The following is a 10,955-nucleotide window of genomic DNA, read 5'->3' as shown; positions in this document are numbered from 1 at the left end:
TAGCAGAAATGTAGTTGCACAAACCTGTTTAGCTCCTCCTGAACTATTACTTACCCACAGAGCTGTTTTTTTCTTTACCTTGATGTTTTAATTTTCCCTCTATCAAAGGTAAGGAGGTGTGTTACCATGCATTTAGCCCACCTGTACATACTTCAGGTCTGTCGTTTGGTATCAACCATGATCATCCTCCTTGGGTCACTCATTCATTAAATTGTCTTTGTCAAAGGAAAGGAGGTGTGTTATGATGTAGATAGTTCACTTGTACATAGTTCATGCTGGCTCAAGGTGCCAGCAATGCAATCACATTAGCAATGGAACACAGTCATTGTCATCATCAGATCCCAGGTGCTCAACAATGTTCATGAGTGTTTGAGAAGGTTTATTTAAGAAATGCGTCAGTTAAAATGCTCACCTTAGATGGGGAGCTGCAGCACGTTTGGTGCTGAAAACAAAGCTTTCATGAACTTCACTGAAAGAGAGATTTATTGCCTTGTTTATTACTCTCATGTGTGTTTTGGAAAACATTTGGAACTGCTGGATAACTCCTTATTTGAGGAGTTAAATATTTGCATGAAAGAAAATTCGATTCCAGCTTTGAACAACTTTGTAAGAACAAACAAGCACATTCTGAAAGAACTGGGAAACGATAGGGAGGATCGAGTGACTAATCCAACGAATATTAAAATTAAATCATATGAAAAGGATTTGTGTTGCACGAACAAGAGGATAATCAACTTGTCATATAAATAATACGCTAATTTGCACTGGGAAAAACCAGATATCATAATTATGTAATTACATTTCCAGCACCATGTTCTAGACTTTGATTCTGTCTGAATATTGTGCCTACTCTGGAGGTGATGGCACCTCGAGTAGGTCTGGAGAGATGGGACATTGAGTAGGTCTGGAGAGATGTGACCTCAAGTAGGTCTGGAGAGATGGCACCTCAAGTAGGTCTGGAGAGATGGGACCTAGAGTAGGTCTGGAGAGATGGGCCATTGATTAGGTCTGGAGAGATGGGACCTCGAGTAGGTCTTAGGTGATGGGACCTCGAGTAGGTCTTAGGTGATGGGACCTCGAGTAGGTCTGGAGAGATGGGACCTCGAGTAGGTCTGGAGAGATGGGACCTCGGATAGGTCTGGAGAGATGGGACCTTGAGTAATGGGACCTAGAGTAGGTCTGGAGAGATGGGACCTCGAGTGGGTCCGGAGAGTTGGGACCTAGAGGAGGTCTGGAGAGATGGGACCTCGAGTAGGTCTGGAGAGATGGGACCTCGAGTAGGTCTGGAGAGATGGGACCTCGAGTAGGTCTGGAGAGATGGGACCTCAAGTATGTCTGGAGGTGATGGGACCTTGAGTAGGTCTGGAAAGATGGGACCCCGAGTAGGTCTGGAGAGATGGGACCTCAAGTAGGTCTAGAGAGATGGGACCTCGAGTAGGTCTGGAGAGATGGGACCTAGAGTAGGTCTGGAGAGATGGGACCTAGAGTAGGTCTGGAGAGATGGGACCTCGAGTAGGTCTGGAGAGATGGGACCTCGAGTAGGTCTGGAGGTGATGGGACCTCGAGTAGGTCTGGAGAGATGGGACCTCAAGTAGGTCTGGAGAGATGGCACCTCAAGTAGGTCTGGAGAGATGGGACCTAGAGTAGGTCTGGAGAGATGGGACCTAGAGTAGGTCTGGAGAGATGGGCCATTGATTAGGTCTGGAGAGATGGGACCTTGAGTAGGTCTTAGGTGATGGGACCTAGAGTAGGTGTGGCGAGATGGGACCTGGAGTAGGTCTTAGGTGATGGGACCTTAAGTAGATCTGGAGAGATGTGACCTCAAGTAGGTCTGGAGAGATGGCACCTCAAGTAGGTCTGGAGAGATGGGACCTAGAGTAGGTCTGGAGAGATGGGCCATTGATTAGGTCTGGAGAGATGGGACCTCGAGTAGGTCTTAGGTGAGGGGACCTCGAGTAGGTCTTAGGTGATGGGACCTCGAGTAGGTCTTAGGTGATGGGACCTCGAGTAGGTCTGGAGAGATGGGACCTCGAGTGGGTCTGGAGAGATGGGACCTCGGGTAGGTCTGGAGAGATGGGACCTCAAGTAGGTCTTAGGTGATGGGACATTGAGTAGGTCTGGAGAGATGTGACCTCAAGTAGGTCTGGAGAGATGGCACCTCAAGTAGGTCTGGAGAGATGGGACCTAGAGTAGGTCTGGAGAGATGGGCCATTGATTAGGTCTGGAGAGATGGGACCTCGAGTAGGTCTTAGGTGATGGGACCTCGAGTAGGTCTTAGGTGATGGGACCTCGAGTAGGTCTGGAGAGATGGGACCTCGAGTAGGTCTGGAGAGATGGGACCTCGGGTAGGTCTGGAGAGATGGGACCTTGAGTAATGGGACCTAGAGTAGGTCTGGAGAGATGGGACCTCGAGTGGGTCCGGAGAGTTGGGACCTAGAGGAGGTCTGGAGAGATGGGACCTCGAGTAGGTCTGGAGAGATGGGACCTCGAGTAGGTCTGGAGAGATGGGACCTCGAGTAGGTCTGGAGAGATGGGACCTCAAGTATGTCTGGAGGTGATGGGACCTTGAGTAGGTCTGGAGAGATGGCCCCTCGAGTGGGTCTTAGGTGATGAGACCTAGAGTAGGTCTTAGATGATGGGACCTCAAGTAGGTCTGGAGAGATGGCACCTCGAGTGGGTCTGGAGAGATGGGACCTCAAGTAGGTCTTAGGTGATGGGACCTTGAGTAGGTCTGGAATGATGGGACTTCAAGTAGGTCTGGAGAGATGGGACCTAGAGTAGGTCTGGAGAGATGGGATCTAGAGTAGGTCTTAGGTGATGAGACCTTGAGTAGGTCTGGAGAGATGGCCCCTCGAGTGGGTCTTAGGTGATGAGACCTAGAGTAGGTCTTAGATGATGGGACCTCAAGTAGGTCTGGAGAGATGGCACCTCGAGTGGGTCTGGAGAGATGGGACCTCAAGTAGGTCTTAGGTGATGGGACCTTGAGTAGGTCTGGAGTGATGGGACTTCAAGTAGGTCTGGAGAGATGGGACCTAGAGTAGGTCTGGAGAGATGGGATCTAGAGTAGGTCTTAGGTGATGAGACCTTGAGTAGGTCTGGAGAGATGGCACCTCGAGTGGGTCTGGAGAGATGGCACCTCGAGTAGGTCTTAGGTGATGGGACCTCAAGTAGGTCTGGAGGTGATGGGACCTTGAGTGCGTCTGGAGAGATGGGAACTCGAGTGGGCCTGGAGAGATGGGACCTTGAGTAGGACTTAGGTGTGGGACCTTGAGTAGGTCTGGAGAGATGCCACCTCGAGTGGGTCTGGAGAGATGGGACCTCGAGTAGGTCTGGAGAGATGGGACTCTAGAGAAGGTCTGGAGAGATGGGACCTCGAGAAGGTCTGGAGAGATGGGACCTCAAGTAGGTCTGGAGAGATGGGACCTCAAGTAGGTCTGGAGAGATGGGACCTCGAGTAGGTCTTAGGTGATGGGACCTTGAGTACGTCTGGAGAGATGGGACCTTGAGTGGGTCTGGAGAGATGGGACCTCAAGTAGGTCTTAGGTGATGGGACCCAGAGTAGGTCTGGAGAGATGGGACCTAGAGTAGGTCTGGAGAGATGGGACCTAGAGTAGGTCTGGAGAGATGGGACCTCGAGTAGGTCTGGAGAGATGGGACCTCAAGTAGGTCTTAGGTGATGGGACCTCAAGTAGGTCTTAGGTGATGGGACCCAGAGTAGGTCTGGAGAGATGGGACCCAGAGTAGGTCTGGAGAGATGGGACCTCGAGAAGGTCTGGAGAGATGGGACCTCGAGAAGGTCTGGAGAGATGGGACCTCGAGAAGGTCTGGAGAGATGGCACCTCGAGTAGGTCTGGAGAGATGGGACCTCGAGTAGGTTTTAGGTGATGGGACCTTGAGTACGTCTGGAGAGATGGGACCTTGAGTGGGTCTGGAGAGATGGGACCTCAAGTAGGTCTTAGGTGATGGGACCCAGAGTAGGTCTGGAGAGATGGGACCTCAAGTAGGTCTTAGGTGATGGAACCTCAAGTAGGTCTGGAGAGATGGGACCTCGAGTGGGTCTGGAGAGATGGGACCTCGAGTAGGTCAGGAGAGATGGCACCTCAAGTAGGTCTGGAGAGATGGGACCTAGAGTAGGTCTGGAGAGATGGGACCTAGAGTAGGTCTGGAGAGATGGGACCTAGAGTAGGTCTGGAGAGATGGGACCTAGAGTAGGTCTGGAGAGATGGGCCATTGATTAGGTCTGGAGAGATGGGACCTGGAGTAGGTGTGGCGAGATGGGACCTGGAGTAGGTGTGGCGAGATGGGACCTGGAGTAGGTCTTAAGTAGGTCTGGAGAGATGGGACCTTAAGTAGGTCTGGAGAGATGGGACCTGGAGTAGTTCTGGAGAGATGGGACCTGGAGTAGGTCTTAGGTGATGGGACCTTAAGTAGATCTGGAGAGATGGCACCTCGAGTGGGTCTGGAGAGATGGGACCTCGAGTAGGTCTTAGGTGATGGGACCTCAAGTGGGCCTGGTGAGATGGGACCTCGAGTAGGTCTGGAGAGATGGGACCTAGAGTAGGTCTGGAGAGATGGCACCTCGAGTGGAGAGATGGGACCTAGAGTAGGTCTGGAGAGATGGCACCTCGAGTAGGTCTGGAGAGATGGCACCTCGAGTAGGTCTGGAGAGTTGGCACCTCGAGTAGGTCTGGAGAGATGGTAGTCGTTCCAAGCTTCCGAATCGTAGTTTCAGAAGTGTGTGAGAAACTTGAAGGTGTCTTCCTGACTGATCCCCGGGTATCCCCGAGTGGGTCTGGAGAGATGGTACCTCGAGTAGGTCTTAGATGATGGGACCTTGAGTAGGTCGGGAGAGAAGGCACCTCGAGTAGGTCTGGAGAGATGGCACCTCGAGTGGGTCTGGAGAGATGAGACCTAGAGTAGGTCTGGAGAGATGGCACCTTGAGTGGGTCTGGAGAGATGGAACCTCAAGTAGGTCTGGAGAGATGGGACCTAGAGTAGGTCTGGAGAGATGGGATCTAGAGTAGGTCTTAGGTGATGAGACCTAGAGTAGATCTGGAGAGATGGGACCTCAAGTAGGTCTTAGGTGATGGGACCTAGAGTAGGTCTGGAGAGATGGCACCTCGAGTGGGTCTGGAGAGATGGCACCTCGAGTAGGTCTTAGGTGATGGGACCTTGAGTGGGTCTGGAGGTGATGGGACCTTGAGTGGGTCTGGAGGTGATGGGACCTTGAGTAGGTCTGGAGAGATGGCACCTCGAGTAGGTCTGGAGAGTTGGCACCTCAAGTAGGTCTGGAGAGATGGTAGTCGTTCCAAGCTTCCGAATCATAGTTTCAGAAGTGTGTGAGAAACTTGAAGGTGTCTTCCTGACTGATCCCCGCGGATCCCCGAGTGGGTCTGGAGAGATGGGGCCTCGAGTAGGTCTTAGATGATGGGACCTTGAGTAGGTCGGGAGAGAAGGCACCTCGAGTAGGTCTGGAGAGATGGGACCTAGAGTGGGTCTGGAGAGATGAGACCTAGAGTAGGTCTGGAGAGATGGCACCTCGAGTGGGTCTGGAGAGATGGGACCTCAAGTAGGTCTTAGGTGATGGGACCTCAAGTAGGTCTTAGGTGATGGGACCTCAAGTAGGTCTTAGGTGATGGGACCTCAAGTAGGTCTGGAGTGATGGGACCTCAAGTAGGTCTGGAGAGATGGGACCTACAGTAGGTCTGGAGAGATGGGACCTACAGTAGGTCTGGAGAGATGGGACCTACAGTAGGTCTGGAGACATGGGATCTAGAGTAGGTCTTAGGTGATGAGACCTTGAGTAGATCTGGAGAGATGGGACCTCAAGTAGGTCTTAGGTGATGGGACCTAGAGTAGGTCTGGAGAGATGGCACCTCGAGTGGGTCTGGAGAGATGGCACCTCGAGTAGGTCTTAGGTGGTGGGACCTTGAGTAGGTCTGGAGGTGATGGGACCTTGAGTGCGTCTGGAGAGATGGGAACTCGAGTGGGCCTGGAGAGATGGGACCTTGAGTAGGACTTAGGTGATGGGACCTTGAGTAGGTCTGGAGAGATGCCACCTCGAGTGGGTCTGGAGAGATGGGACCTCGAGTAGGTCTTAGGTGATGGGACCTCGAGTAGGTCTTAGGTGATGGGACCTTGAGTGGGTGTGGAGGTGATGGGACCTTGAGTAGGTCTGGAGAGATGCACCTCGAGTGGGTCTGGAGAGATGGGACCTCCAGTAGGTCTAGAGAGATGGGACCTAGAGTAGGTCTGGAGAGATGGGACCTCGAGTGGGTCTGGAGGGATGGGACCTAGAGTGGGTCTGGAGAGATGGGACCTCGAGTGGGTCTGGAGAGATGGGATCTCAAGTAGGTCTTGGGTGATGGCACCTCGAGTGGGTCTGGAGAGATGGCACCTCGAGTGGGTCTCGAGAGATGGCACCTCGAGTAGGTCTGGAGAGATGGCACCTCGAGTGGGTCTTAGGTGATGGGACCTAGAGTAGGTCTGGAGAGATGGGACCTCAAGTATGTCTGGAGAGATGGGACCTCAAGTAGGTCTTAGGTGATAGGACCTTGAGGTCTGGAGAGTTGGCACCTCAAGTAGGTCTGGAGAGATGGTAGTCGTTCCAAGCTGCCGAATCGTAGTGACGGTATGAAACCTTTGGTTTGCTCATGTGCAGCCCTTAGAGATTTAAGAACAATCTGTGAATGACACTTTAAAAGTGTGTGAGAAACCTGAAGGTGTCTTCCTGACTGGCCACCGGGGATCCCCTAGTGGGTCTGGAGAGATGGGACCTTGAATAGGTCTGGAGAGATGGCACCTCGAGTAGGTCTGGAGAGATGTGACCTAGAGTAGGTCTGGAGAGATGTGACCTAGAGTAGGTCTGGAGAGATGGCACCTCGAGTGGGTCTGGAGAGATGGGACCTCAAGTAGGTCTTAGGTGATGGGACCTCGAGTAGGTCTGGAGTGATGGGACCTCGAGTAGGTCTGGAGTGATGGGACCTCGAGTAGGTCTGGAGTGATGGGACCTCGAGTAGGTCTGGAGTGATGGGACCTCGAGTAGGTCTGGAGAGATGGGACCTAGAGTAGGTCTGGAGAGATGGGACCTAGAGTAGGTCTGGAGAGATGGGACCTAGAGTAGGTCTGGAGAGATGGGACCTAGAGTAGGTCTTAGGTGATGGGACCTTGAGTAGGTCTGGAGAGATGGCACCTCAAGTGGGTCTGGAGAGATGGCACCTCAAGTGGGTCTGGAGAGATGGCACCTCGAGTAGGTCTTAGGTGATGGGACCTTGAGTAGGTCTGGAGAAATGGGACCTTGAGTGCGTCTGGAGAGATGGGAACTCGAGTGGGTCTGGAGAGATGAGACCTCGAGTAGGTCTTAGGTGATGGGACCTTGAGTAGGTCTGGAGAGATGCCACCTCGAGTGGGTCTTAGGTGATGGGACCTTGAGTAGGTCTGGAGAGATGGCACCTCGAGTGGGTCTGGAGGTGATGGGACCTCGAGTAGGTCTGGAGAGATGGCACCTCAAGTGGGTCTGGGTAGATGGGACCTTGAGTAGGTCTTAGGTGATGGGACCTTGAGTAGGTCTGGAGAGATGCACCTCGAGTGGGTCTGGAGAGATGGGACCTCCAGTAGGTCTAGAGAGATGGGACCTAGAGTAGGTCTGGAGAGATGGGACCTTGAGTGGGTCTGGAGGGGTGGGACCTCGAGTGGGTCTGGAGGGATGGGACCTCGAGTGGGTCTGGAGAGATGGGACCTCGAGTGGGTCTGGCAAGATGGGACCTAGAGTAGGTCTGGAGAGATGGGACCTAGAGTAGGTCTGGAGAGATGGGACCTAGAGTAGGTCTTAGTTGATGGGACCTTGAGTAGGTCTGGAGAGATGGCACCTCAAGTGGGTCTGGAGAGATGGGACCTCGAGTAGGTCTGGAGAGATGGGACCTCGACTAGGTCTTAGGTGATGGGACCTTGAGTAGGTCTGGAGAGATGGCACCTCGAGTGGGTCTGGAGAGATGGGATCTTGAGTAGGTCTGGAGAGATGGGACCTCAGGTAGGTCTAAGGTGATGGGACCTAGAGTAGGACTGGAGAGATGGCACCTGGAGTGGGTCTGGAGAGATGGGACCTCGAGTGGGTCTGGAGAGATGGGACCTCGAGTGGGTCTGGAGAGATGGGACCTCGAGTAGGTCTGGAAAGATGGGACCTCGAGTAGGTCTGGAGAGATGGGACCTTGACTGGGTCTTAGGTGATGGGATCTAGAGTAGGACTGGAGAGATGGCACCTCGAGTGGGTCTGGAGAGATGGGACCTCGAGTAGTTCTGGAGAGATGGGACCTTGAGTAGGTGTTAGGTGATGGGACCTAGAGTAGGTCTGGAGAGATGGGACCTCAAGTATGTCTGGAGAGATGGGACCTTGAGTAGGTGTTAGGTGATGGGACCTTGAGTAGGTCTTAGGTGATGGGACCTAGAGTAGGTCTGGAGAGATGGGACCTCACGTATGTCTGGAGAGATGGGACCTCAAGTAGGTCTTAGGTGATAGGACCTTGAGGTCTGGAGAGTTGGCACCTCAAGTAGGTCTGGAGAGATGGTAGTCGTTCCAAGCTTCCGAATCGTAGTGACGGTATGAAACCTTTGGTTTGCTCATGTGCAGCCCTTAGAGATTTAAGAACAATCTGTGAATGACACTTCAGAAGTGTGTGAGAAACCTGAAGGTGTCTTCCTGACTGGTCCCCAGGGATCTGTCATCCAGGTGGCCAGGACACAGCCATCACTATTGGATCCAGTTCCTGGGGGTGGACCAGTGAGGAAGGATCGCCTGGATGAGGGGTCTTCAGAGAGTGGAAGTGGGACACCGATGGGTGAGATGCAGTATCCCCCTACTTAGAACACATTTTCCCCATCTTACCACGTAGGATACTCAAACACTCCCCCACACACTTCTTTCCGACATGAACACTTTTGCACATCACGAAAGACAACGGACTAACACCAGAGCCCTTTACCTGACATGTCCCAATACAAGGGTCAGGCAAAGTCAGGCAAATGACCAGAATCACACACACCTGACAGCCCGTTCCCTTCCCCACAGGGATAAAAGATGGAGCAAGGCAGACCACACAACGAGACATCTATCCAAGCATGGCAGTTCAAGATGAGGAGAAAGGCGTCGAGAATCAAGAGGGTGACAAGGAGAGAAGTGACCTTGCCCTTTCGGACCCAAACCCGCAAAGCCTCTGTAGAAGGAATCGTAAGGTCGCGAACAATAGCCAACGTATGTTGCAGCAGATGTTAACAGTACACAGAGCATGCCTACTCTGATACGCAGGAGAGAGGGAGACGCCTGCTACCATGGTAACGTCCTTGACTCCAGATAAAAGAACAGCCAAGTGATTCATCACAGCCAGTGAGTCGAGGCGAGAGCCGATAAGAAACCAAACTGTGTTGAAAGAAAGTTGCATAGTGACAAATTAAGGGAAGTTCAAAGAACTGTTTACATTAAGGGACTTACCCGAGTGACTACCGATACCAGAAAGCCTTAGGAAAGCCACAAGGAAATGGTCAAAGTGGTCATACAAGGATCTAGCAAAATCCTCTGTACAGTCGAAAGTCTTTGACAGACAAACCATTGGAAAGCTAAGGAAGATGAATCCCGAAAAGTGAGAAAGCAAAAGGAACATTGTGTGGACAGGAGTGAACCAGACAGAGGGAGGTCCACAGTGAATTGTTTAAAAAGACATTAAAACTTGTGAATGCAACAATTGAGATCATTTGCAAAAAGCCGTAGTGAACCCGACGGAGGGAGGCTAACATTTGAGAGGAGTCTGAGCCCGGAAGAGGGCGATTCAGGGATGAAAAACCATCACCCAATGACAAGTGAATGCCGTAGTGAACCAGACAGAGGGAGGCAAACATATGAGAAGGGTCTGAGCCTGGAAGAGGGGGACCTAGGGGTGAAGTCATCACTCAACGTACATTAGAAAGGAACTTTATGTTTGTTATTTTTTAACACATCAGGACCTCAGCTGCAATAGACTTTTTGTAGAAAAGAGACTTGACCACCAAAGGTCCTGATTCCTGAGAACGGAACTGTCATCTTGTGCTGGGAAAGCTCAAGCATGTGCTATGCTCAGGTGTAAAAACGGCCGAAGCGCACACACATTGAACCACGCCCTTGCGGTTCTCGAATGCTATCTTGGTCGTTTTGTTCTCTTTACAGAGTTTTCATTCCGAACGCGGTAAAGATTCACAAAGTCACTGCTTCGAAAGCTCCTCAAAAATGCCCCTGCACAGGAATGCTAAATCTGCTGAGCACATTGTTGGTCTTTAACTTGGAGCCTTGAAGTACTGGCACGAACATAGGTAATCTATAAATTGGGTGCCTTCCTGTCTTCCTGGGCTCTCGTGCCCTTTCTGTAGCTAATTCTGGATGTGCATCTAAAAGATTAAAAGGAAGCACAATTCAGGGCATATGAGGTTTTGAAAGACCAAGTTACGGAGTCGAAATGCAGGCTGACCTTTTAGTCTAGAAATAACATAGATAATGTAGCGCAAGAAATGTTACCTTCTGTTAGGAACACAATATACTCCTAGACCCCACTCCGCTCTGTTCCCAGACATTAAATTGTCTGAGAGATGACGCCGAGTGCTCCAGCATGTGTTGCTATAATAATAATAATAATTTAGCATTTATATAGCGCTACAAACCCTCAGGTATCTGAGCGCTGCTTATTGCCCACGGTGTGTGGTGCTCATTTATCGACCTCAGAAGGATGAAAGGCTGAGTTTGGCCCTGCCGGGATTCGAACCTGCTTCAACAGGCTCTACACAGATGTGAAAGCAAGCGCTCTACTTGCTGTGCTATCGGACCAGATGTTATGGTAAAATGCCCACGTCTGGTGGTCATGAACCCGCATCACGTGATGGGTTAGAACAAATTTGCCATGTTGTTTAAGATGTATAAAGTATGCCCACTCCTCCGG

This window comes from Ambystoma mexicanum, chromosome 1p (assembly GCF_040938575.1).
Source record: "Ambystoma mexicanum isolate Mex_15411 chromosome 1p, UKY_AmexF1_1, whole genome shotgun sequence".
NCBI classification, from domain to species: domain Eukaryota; kingdom Metazoa; phylum Chordata; class Amphibia; order Caudata; family Ambystomatidae; genus Ambystoma; species Ambystoma mexicanum.
Note: the sequence above shows the minus strand (reverse complement) of the source record.